The sequence below is a fragment of the Meleagris gallopavo genome, chromosome 20, assembly GCF_000146605.3.
Source record: "Meleagris gallopavo isolate NT-WF06-2002-E0010 breed Aviagen turkey brand Nicholas breeding stock chromosome 20, Turkey_5.1, whole genome shotgun sequence".
In the NCBI taxonomy this organism is placed as follows: domain Eukaryota; kingdom Metazoa; phylum Chordata; class Aves; order Galliformes; family Phasianidae; genus Meleagris; species Meleagris gallopavo.
In genome coordinates, this window is record NC_015030.2 from 2,718,174 (window position 1) to 2,727,162 (window position 8,989).

Consider the following 8,989-nt stretch of genomic DNA (forward strand, 5'->3'; position numbering starts at 1 on the left):
GAATGCCTGCAGGGATGGGGCATCCACAACCTCCTTGGGCAACCTGCTTCAGATGCAACCTCAGGTGTGAGAGGATTGTGGTTCCTCCTAGGAACAAAAGAACACCTCCAGTACCCGCTGCTTGATGTGGGGTGCACGGATGGCAGTGGGTCAGCATGGCCCTGGGTGCTGCACAGTGCACACAAGTGATGGGAAGCGCTGCCTGTTAAATCGAGCAGAATAATGGCTCACCTCACAGCCAGCATTGTGTCTGGGCAGGAAGGCAGCTGTCTTAAAGAGAGGCTGATTTTTAAAAATCAATCTGACTGGTTTAATTTGGGAAGTGTGACACCTCCGAGCTCGTGTGTGGGTTGAATATGGAGGGAAGATGTGTGCTGACGGAAGCTCTCTCTGTTTTGGGTTTGCGAGTCCCCTGTTTGTATGGGGACAAAGGGAGGGGAGGGGGCAGCCCACAAAGCTTTCATTGACTTCCCAGCACAGAAATCGCTGCTTCAGCCCTGAACAAGGCTATTGAGCTCACAGAGTTCAATAGCAGGTGAGCATGTGTTTTAATAGCGTTCAACTGCATCCCCCACCCGGAGCACGGCTGCACACAGCCTGGGGACAACTCAGGAATAGGGGCTAATCCAGTCAAGGGAAAAAAAAAAAAAAAGCCTGAATAAAAAAATATCTGTGTTTGTGGGTGATATTGCAAGTCTGGCTGGTTCCCTCTGATCCTTTGTTAGCCTCGCGCTGATTGAGCTGCCTGTTGGAATGTCATTAGGCTGTCAGTCACCCCAGGAACATTTATTTCATATGTTTTAATCTCCCTGCTCTGCAGCACCGATGCCAATTCCACTAGAGCGAAGCCAAGCTAATGTCATTAGATTACACCCGATCCAGGGGAAGATGAAAGATGCTTCAAAGTTACCCCGTCAGGTTGGGAGTGTAAGTATCACTCCTCCCCACTGCTCCCAGATCTGGGGAGTTCTCTCTCTCATAATTAATGGCCTCTTGAGATTTCTCTACAAGGCTTTCTTTATTTTTCCTTTCTTTTTTTTTTTTCTTTAAGTCCGGGCAACCAGTGATGTTTGTGAGTGGAAGGGAACAGAGGATGTCTTGGGATGGTTTGGTTTGGGGGGGAACGTGATCAGAGCTGCTGCTCACAGCTGCGTCCCACCTTCCTGTGCAATTTCCCAGCCTCAGATCACAGCAAAACGAGAGCCCTGGGGATGGAGGTGGCGGCCCACTCCTGCAGTGGTGGCTGGCCCAGAAGTCTGGGCTTTGTGGTCCCTGTGATTCAGCAGCACCATCTGAGAGTGCTTTGTGACCCCAGCAGTGGGACAGGAGGGCATGGATGGTGGCGGGAGAGGTGCTGGGGAGTGAGTGCAATTAATGAACATTGCAGCAGGCATCAGGAGGTGCAAACCTCTCTGTAGGAGGGAGATGCTGTAGCAATAGCTGCCTTGGAGCAGCATGATCTTATCACCTGTCCTCGCATCATCTGCAACACCACCAAGGCTGTGTGTTCATAACGTGCCCTGCCAGAACGTGGCGTGTGCTGTTGGACATCAAGTTCGTGCTAGTTTTGGTTTTCCACTCCCTGCTATGCGTGTGTGAGAAGTTCTGGTTTAGCAACGGCTGCTCCTTGTCCTGAGAACACCACGTCTCCCAAACACATCTGAATTGCAAATAGCATCAAGTGCAGCCCGCAGCAGTTTTTCTGGAGCGTGCAGCCTCGGACAAACCCATGCTGAAGAGGATCAAGGTCCTTGTTTATTTATTAGCTGTGTAATCAGATAACGTTTCACACTGAGTTCATTGTGCCAGGTGCTGTATAAAAAGGGAACAAAGGATGGTCTTGGCCGCAAAGCACAGATAATTCACTGTCGATAGCAGGTGGAGACTGGCTGGGGCAGGCTCAAAGTGCTCGTCTCCTGGGCAGGGAGTTGTCACAGGATGGTAACTGACTGGTTCTGGTGCTCAGCACTGCTTTTGCAGGGAATCTGAGCTTGGACACTCTAGGGCATGTTGGTGAAGGCTTGAAGCAGTTGGAAGGCTGTGCCCTATGACTTTGGAGGCACGAAAAGTATCTGCCCATCTGTAAAAGCAGGAGGGATGTCACTGCTTTGAGTTTGAGACATCTGGATGTGGCACTAAGGTTTAGCGATAGGACTCGGCCGGTCAGGTAATGGTTTTGCACTTTGTGATGTCAAAAGTCTTTTCCAACAAAACCACTTCTGTGATTCTAAGGCACTGAGAACACCAGGAAGGCAGATACAGACGGGCCTTTCCTTGTCGCAGATGCCTGGGACAGCCTCGGCTCGCTGTCACCTCGCAGCACGGCAGAGTGCCATCTAGTGTGTGTGCCTGATGGCACCGTCAGATGGTGGCACCGTCTGGACGCAGCACCCCAACAAATCCAAGTGCAAAGAGCTGGGGTTGGGGCTCTCATTCCTCAAATAAACCCCGCAACGTTATTATTATTGGTGGTGCTTTTAAATATTTTGCATCCATATGTATCACTTCTCGTTTTGGGCAGCGGAGAAGCACGTATCCAGTGCTGATGGTGGGGTGAGAGCTCCCCTGTTGGCACAAAGGGAGAAGTCAACCCCATCCCCATCAAAAAGCATCCAAACAAGTCAGTGTTTTATTGGACTCATTTTCTCAGTTCTGCCTGGGGACGTTCAGAGATTCAGAAGTCTGTGAGGCCCATCCTCCTCTTCAGCTCAGCTTCTCGCCCTGGTTGGTGCCCGGGTGCAGGAGGTCAGTGCCACCTGTGTGCCCCCCATCGCTCTGCCCATGCTCCAGGGGATTGCAGCAGGGTCTGTCCCGACCCTTCCTGCTGGTGCTGAGCAAGCTTGAAAGTATGGCCCGGCCGTCCAAGATTTTGTCAGCTAAATTCATAGAGCCGCATCTTGTGAAAAGCAGCGCGAGGCTCCAGCTGGCTGGGGCCAGAGCCCATTTATGGCAAAAATTGCGGTGCTTCTTTAGGGAAGCAGCAAATTCACCCTGCTTATAAATCCCATGTCCTCCTCTGGGATCGGATCTTGCAGATCCCAGCGGCCCTCCCTCCTGTGATTTCTCCACTGCCTGTGGGGGCTCCTGCCAGTAGTTCTGCTGGATCTTTGGGGCTGCCCCATCCCTACCACCGTGCCTGCAGCTGAGCTTGGGTTTCACCCCGACCTTTTGAAGTCTCTAATAAGAGCAGTTGGGTCTGGGGAGGGGGAAGGGAGCTGGGTCCTTTCCAAGAGCTCAGAGCAACGAACAAGTAAGCAGCAAATCGGAGAGTCACCTCCCCCCTGCGTGCCCTCCCTGTCTGCATTAAAACTCCTGAGCCGCTAATTACGCTTTTCCCCTGGAGAGCGTCGAGGTAACCCAAACTGCCTCCGCAGTGAAACAGAAGAGGTTGGCAACGGGGAGCAGGGGCTGCTGTTGTGGCCATAAATCTTTGCAAATTCATTACGTGCAGGTATTAGGGAAGGGAAGCGGATTAGGTTGCAGCTAAGGTCATGTTCCTGGGGTGGGATGCTGTGGGTATTTCCCCCGGTGCAGAGCCCTTTTGGGGTAGTGGGGCTGTTCAGGCATGGTCTGGAGGGCTGGGGCCGCCCCACTGTCCTGGCTGCTGTCCTTGCACTGCCTGGAACATGCGGGTTTTCATGGCTTGGGGTTAAAAACATTTCCCCCCAAGCTGTGGGACCATTAGCAGGACGTGAATCACAAATAATTCCGCAGGAAGACGTTTCTCAGAAATCCCTGATTCCCTTTGGGGACAGACAGCCCATCCTCCTTGCTTCCTGCATGTGCTGCATAACTTGCTTTTTTCAGTTGCAACACCATCAGTTGTGCAGATAGAAAGATCCCAACTTCAAACTCCCATTGAGCCACAGGCTGGGTCTGGACAGCATCCCCTGCCCTGGATGGTGAGTGGGAGCTGAAAGCAGCCCATCAGACCTTCAGCTTCCATTGCTGCTGTGCCATCTGAAGCTGCTCAATTTTCATTATAATTTTTTTCCCCTAACAAGACACTTTTTTCTGCTGAAAATGTTAGAAAGGGTGATTTGTTGTGATGTTTCCAGCTGGAAAAGGGCACCCTCCCGGAGCCCGTGCTTGCTGGGGTTGCCTTTTAAGGGAAAATACCAAAACTAATTGTTTCTGATTTCCGTGTTTATCTGATGATCGATATGTATGCACTTTCACATGCACATTTTTGGGCTCTAAAATGTTGCGTTTTATCAGTAACATTCAATTTCACTTTCATGTTCCTTATTATATCACCGTATACCAGCACCTTTCACCACTATTGGAACGTGTTTGTGCTGTCGGACCTGAGCAGTCCTGGAAGCCTTTCTGGGGGGAGAAATCCCACATCCCAGCTTCTGGGTTTCCCACCGTGACGAAGCTGTGTCCTGAGCCCTGTGGCATAGGGTTAGTGAGAGAAGGACCCTGTGTTGTACCTTGACTGGCCTTGGGAAGCTCCTTTAGCCTGGCTGAGTGATGATGAGCCAAGGCCATGCCCAGGTTGTGCCTCAGTTTCCCCAGCTGTGAAATGGGGCTGCGCTTACCCACAAAGGACTTTGTGAGAGCTGCTCTGCCTCCTGTGCTTTCCAGAGCGGTGAATCCACAAGAAGGGGCTCAGAGAGGAAGGATTTAGTGGGATGGGATGTGCACACCTGGAAGCCTCCAGAGGGGCCAGAAGTGGGGGAAGGGCTTCCTGGCCGGACCCAGATGCAGAACATGGCAATTAATTGAGTTTGTCTGCCTCCAGCATCATGGGGTCAGCATGGGGGTGGGACACAGGCAGGAACCCTGCACAAGCCCCCTGTGAGCAAAGCATTTGGGTGCAGATATCACAGGATTCATCTGCTCATCGCTTCCTGATTACAAATGGGGTGTCTGGCCGGGTGACAGTGACCTGCCAGCTTGCAGCTGGTGCCTGGATTTGTCCCTGTTTCTGGCTCCCATCTGTGCACCCTGATGATCCCAGGGGCTCTGGCAGAGTCGGTGCCACTGAGCAGCCATCACCCTCCCCTCGGCTCTGCTGACCCCGGCCAGCAGCACTGCAAACCCACAACTGGCCAATACCTTATGATCCTGCAGGCTTTCCTGACTACCACAGGGATGCTGAGGAACAAATTGCACTGAGGAGTCCCACACACACCCCGAGGGGTCACAGGACTGTGGACTGTTTGCCTGCTTTGCCCTACAGCTCACAGCAGTGTGCTTAGGGCCAGCATTTCTTACACTACAGAGCCATACTTTTCCCTCTAGTTTGAGGTGTAATCTAAATTCTGTTAATCCTCTTGTAGGAATCTGGCTGGGAGTCTTCTCCATCTGACAACTTGCTGTAAGGGGTGGAGGTGTAGAAGGGGTGATGGGCACCCTGTCCTGAAGATCCTGAGCAGTGGGGTCCTACAGAGGGATACCCCATGGCATCACGTCGGAGTTGGGTTTCCTCTGCTTTGAGTATGCCTCTCCCATAGGGTGTTACTATAGGATCACAGGGAGAAGTGAGCGAGGCTACCATGTCACACCTCAGCTCAGGTGCTTTTCTCCTCTCCATCCAGATTCACCTTGGTACCCATGCTTGTGATCTGGCACTCCCTGAAGGCTCCGATCATCCTGCTGCACAGAGCTGCTGGAGCTCACTGGGAGTTCTGCCATGCATGAAAGCTCTTCCCTCCATCTCTGGGAGTTTCCCACGGTCACACCTGCAGAGTGCCTTGGTGGGTCCTGCTCTGCTCCAGGTCACCTTGCCTTGCTGGGAGCCAGCTCATCCAGCAGCTTTACCTTACTACCCCAGGAATATATATATCTATCAGACCAGTGAGTTTTGCAAACTCTCTGGAGTCTGTCCGTCTGTCTGTCTGTCTGCATCCCACAGTGCAGCTGAACCCATCATCCTCACACTACAGCAGCAGTGCTTCCTCACCAGTGAGTCCTCCCCAGTCCTGCAGCTCTGGACTCCCAGGGCAGGTTTCCAGGAATGCCGTCCTTAGCATCTCCTGCTCAGCAAATCGTGGCCATCATATGTTTAGGGGAAAAATTGGATTTGCCTTGTAATCTAATCGATGTTAAATAACAGTAATTCTAACTCCGCGGCTCTATGTTTAAAGTGCAGTTGGTCTCTGGGGATCATCGGAGTTATTTAATCTAATGAAATCACCATTACTGTCTAATGAGGGTGCACCACGGGGATACCTTTCACTGTGCCTTTCCTTCCCTGGAAGAAAGCAATGGTTTAATAACTGGCAGCCAGAGCAGAGCATTCAGCAGGGATAAGCAGTTATGGTGCAGTGGGGTAAAGGTGGGGACCAGAGCTCTTTTGCTACCTCTGGTGTCTTCTTAATGTTAGGTGCTGTTTCTTGAGCTGTGTCAGTGCTGAGCACGTTTTCTGGCCCAAACAGGAGTTACGGTTTCTAACACCTCTCAGTACTTCATCCCACCTCACAGGCTGACTCCAGCAGGTTGCTCCCTGCATTTGCTTTCCCTGTCACAGTCCAGAGTGTTTTTGCCTATTTTTTTTTATTTTTAAATGTTGTCCCCCAAACTTGTTGTGCTTTTTTTGTTCTCATTAAGCAATGTTTCCTTATTTCCTTATATCCTTGTAGAGGGAGACAGGGCCTGTTCCCATGCAGTTTCTGAGCCTCCCAGTCAGCTCAGACTGCAGTCCAAGCCAAGCACATGCTGCTCTCCTACGCACGGAGCTCATTGTGTGCAAATAAATGAGAGTTACGGTAGCAGCAGGCAGGGGCTGTGCTGCTGTCAGCTGTCAGCGTGGCTGCATCCCACCTAGCCAGGGCATTGCTCCTTCCCCATAGCGTGTGCTCTAATTTCCCATTATGATTTCTTTCATAGAACTGATACTTACTGTACGTCGCTCATTTGCTGCTAAAATGGCAACCATTAGAGCAATAAGTGGCAATTACCGACGGAGCAGCATTCAGTGCTTCCCTGAAGGCTGAACCCTGCCTTTGTGGAATGGACACCCACAGTCTGCAGTGCTGGGGCTCCAGGGCAGATTGTTTGGGATGGGGTGGGGTGGGATGCAATGGGATGAAATGCAGTGGGATGAGATGTATTGGGATGGGATGGGATGGGATGGGATGGGATGGGATGAGATGGGAGGGATGTATTGGCTGAGATGCATTGAGATGGGATGGGATGGGGTACCTGCTGTAAGGGTGCCCGGCAGTCTCCAGGTGCAGAAACATACTCCATGTATGCCAGGAGTGGATGTATCTGGCTTGCCATTGGCAGCTGATGTGGATAAGGATGGGTTGTGGCTCTATGCGTGCTGCTGATCTACTTGGGGATGTGTCCCCATCCTCTGAGCAGCCCTTCCTCAGGCTTTTCCCGGAGAAACAGTTTCCATACTGAAAGAAAAAAAAATAAAAGTGAGGGACATGTCTACTAATTCAGTCAACTCCTAAAAAACCATATCCATGCTGCACAATAGCACATCAGAGGTCTGTGAAGGATCTGACACCCCGGTGAGGTTGGGTGCAGGTTGGGTCCCCATGCATGTCAATGAGCACCAGGACGGCTGCATTCAGAGCCTGCAGCCCTCTCACACCGCCTTCATTATTTGTGTGCTATCCAGCGTCATTAAGATATCAAGTTCATTTAGGTACATCCACATTGGCAGTTTAATTATGTCTGGGTACTACTCTGTATTTTATTCATGGACTATCTGGGGGCGGTTGTCAAACACAAGCCCAGGAGATAAAGGTTTGGTGGTTGCAGAATGCTAATGTCCTGCTGGCTCCCTTTTGACAAATACACATGCCAGTTATTACCAAACTGATTATTTCATTCATTAACACCACATACATCAGCTCCCTTCACCCAGTATTATTGTATACATTCATCTTTTCATAAACAATTACCTGACAAGGTTGGGAAAGGCAAGTACTGGGGAATTAATGCTCTGATGGGAATTTCCTGGCGTGGGCTCGTAACAAGGTGCTGGGTGTGTGTGGAATGCCCCGTTAGTGTGATCGCTTCATTAATCAAATTAGGGACAATAGCACGTCACATGAGCCCTTGTCCCTCAGTGGGTTGGGAGCCGCTTGCCTTGTGCTGGGCGCAGCGGATGTCTGTGATGGGAAGAGGGGACCTGCAGTGGTGCTTACAGAGCATCCCCTGTGACCAGCCCACAGTGTGCAGCTTTTTATTAGTGTTATTACTGTCACAAGGAATATTTGCATGAGAACAGGTTCTTTGTTCATTTTTTGTGCCTATTTTCCGACTCTCTTGTGTTGCTTTCCCTTCCTACATTGGTGATGGGAAGGAGTAAGGCACCGAGGAACCAAACAACTGGGGAGCATCTGGGGAACAAAACCTCCATGTCTTCTTGATACATTTTTTTATAGTAAAGCAGAAAAGAGAATATGGGCAGACATGAGCAGTGACGAATAACCAAACCCATGTAGTAATCAGTTCTTGCAGCTTCCTTAGAGATAGTGGAGAACACATCCCACAGAGGCTCAGTGTGTTGTTGGTCCCATAGTGTCTGTTTCCATATATTGGACCCTTCATGTTTTCCACCCAAAGCTGCCACTCAGGACGAGTAGCTCTAACCCAGCCACAATCAGTTCAGCTTCTTCCTTGGAAAGTGCTTTGGGGTCACATTGCTGCTCTTCTCCAGCGTGGGATTTGCAGACTAAATAAGGGATCTGAGTGAGATTTAAGTGCCTATCTCCCTTAGTCCCCTTTGAAAAAAGCCCCACTGGGATCACTAAGAAGCTTTTGCAAAAGGCATTAATCCTCCTTGCTATCTCTGTCCATCTCTTTGATCACACTTAAGAATCTTCAGTTTCAGGCGTCCCAGCTTTTCAAGTGGCTTCAAAGAGCCAACATCTCACTGGTGGGAGCCCCTGGGTCCTGCTGGGAAGGAGCTCCAGTCCCTTTCAGTTGGGTGCCAAGGGGGGAAGATGAGGTTTATTGGCCTGGATCCCAATGACTCCTCTCCTCTCCTCTCCTCTCCTCTCCTCTCCTCTCCTCTCCT

The 8,989-nt window shown here is 50.8% G+C and overlaps 1 protein-coding gene across 1 annotated transcript in view; it reads left to right on the forward strand.

Annotated features, from left to right (window-relative positions):
- The window catches only part of LOC104913763 (heparan sulfate glucosamine 3-O-sulfotransferase 3A1-like), a 26,513-nt gene that overhangs the window by 4,783 nt on the left and 12,741 nt on the right, over nucleotides 1-8,989 (forward strand). The gene's annotated exons all lie outside the window — the stretch shown is intronic.